A 2,218-nucleotide genomic window follows, 5' to 3' on the forward strand; every position below is an offset into this window, starting at 1 on the left:
AAAACAGGTTCACTGAGCACATTCTAAATTCCATCTGCTTTAACTTCCATAGCAATAGGCATGGCAAACGTTTTTAGTAGTCAATGTACATTTTGATATTGCTACTGATTACAGAATATCTTGAAACTCTTATAGTTTTTTAAAATACGCATCCTTTAGATAACTATGGGAAGAATGCTATCAACAAGATGTTTTCTTATAATAAATTATTTTCAAATCAAAAGTGAATAAATAAATCCTTTTAATTTTAATGTTACACCTTTTTACTAATACTGTGAAATTCGTTCGCGTGTACATCAAAAACATGCTAAATCCACCATAAAATGTTCACAGTCAGTATCTATATTTTCACATCAGTGTCTTCATGTGGTTACCACTACGTTATTTTCGCAGTCAGTGTTTTTACATTGTTACCACTATGATATTTTATCAGTCAGTGTCTTCACGTGATTTCCACTACGGTCCTTTAACAATAAATATCCTCAAGTAGTTACCACTATAATATTTTCACATCAGTGTCTTAGAGTGGTTACCACTACGATATTTTCATGGTTAGTGTCTTTACATTGTTACCACTATGATATTGTCGTAGTCAGTATCTTCATGTGGTTATCACTATGATATTTTCGCTCTTATTATCAAGTTCGATAGCCTAGACTGATAATTTACAATAAAACGTTTAGTTTATGAGCTCGTTAAGTAATGTTGCTGTTGTTTTGATCGCAAAGTTAGCACAATGGATATCTGTGCTGTGTCCATTGCAGGTAATCGAAACCTACATTTAGCGTTGTAAGTCTGTACTGTCGTTACATACATGTATTTTTTTTATTATGGGGTAAGAAACTGGTTCTTTGAGAATTTTTATTAATCATACACTCACTCAAAGCATTCTGTCAAAAATCCTGCTGTCTCATCTGTGAGATTAAAATACGCTGTGTAGACACATAGATATTATATATATATATATAATGGTAGGACACAAATTTGAAACGTTTGTAGTTTACCTGAGCTCCAAAGGCCTTTTAATGAACAAGCCTACAAGTTGAATAAGCAGCCTCGTTTTCAAATGATTGGAATGTGTGTGTGTCTAACGGTTAGTCATCCTTGTCATGCTTCAGTTCTAAACATTACGTGTTCCTGGAAAGATCATGCACGTTCTGACAGAAGGATGGCAGAAGAGAACCGCCTTCCAGACCGCTCAATTTGATATAAAAGTTGTCTTAAATGGTGAAACCTTGAGTTCAAACATCTACAGTGGCAGGAATACCAACGCGTTGATCGGGTCAGATTATTCAACGAGTGAGTCAAGCCGATAAAATAACTCAAAATATATTGAGTTTATTCTTTGACACTAACTGTTCGACTCGCAATCTGAGGGTCGTGGTTTCGTTTCCCTCTAGTCTTACACTGCTAAATTAGGGACGGCTGGCGCAGATATCTCTCGTGTAGCTTTGCGCGAAATTTAAAACAAACAAACAAAACACTAACCGTTGTCGAAAGAAAAGTGTTTGACGTGAGATAAATCACCTGGAATACCATGCATGATAAAAGTGCTAACAACAAGCCATATTCCGTGAAGCACGTTCACGAAAGTAGCAACACCGAAAATAGTCAGACGTTGTTTTAACGAAAACTCCAAAATTGAATTACATATCTAATTATATATCTAAAGATGATTTAACCTTAGAAGTCACCAGCTACCATTTTCTTATCAAATGGGCATGTATACATTGGTGACTGATAAAAAAAAAAGTTCAATCCCAAGTACATGCATCCAATTATAAGAAGTGTAGGTATTCGTAACAGATGAACTACATTTCGTTGGCATGGATTTCATCCTATAATCGCACTAAAAGGCAAAATATAGGTTTTTCGCAGGCTAAGCTATGTATGATGCGCCATTTGTTCAATAAGTAACGATAGTTCCGCTCTACTCTGCGAGAGTTATAGAATCTTTAGTCATCTATTTCGGCTCGTCCATTCTCCAAATCTTAGAGTTTTCGGAGTTATATTGATTCCTACACCCAGTACGTAATATTGATCTGGTAACCAAAATAAAACTTTGATTCACTTCCCTGTACGTGTGAAGTGTTTGTCTTTTATGTTTTGTTTTTGTGAATTATTTCTAAAATAGCTTTTGGTAAGGTACTACATGTACTGCATGTCCGGCACCATTCTTCCACATCTCGCCTCATACCTATCCAATAAAATCTTTGTC

Source organism: Limulus polyphemus, unplaced genomic scaffold, assembly GCF_000517525.1.
Source record: "Limulus polyphemus unplaced genomic scaffold, Limulus_polyphemus-2.1.2 Scaffold1768, whole genome shotgun sequence".
NCBI classification, from domain to species: Eukaryota; Metazoa; Arthropoda; class Merostomata; order Xiphosura; family Limulidae; genus Limulus; species Limulus polyphemus.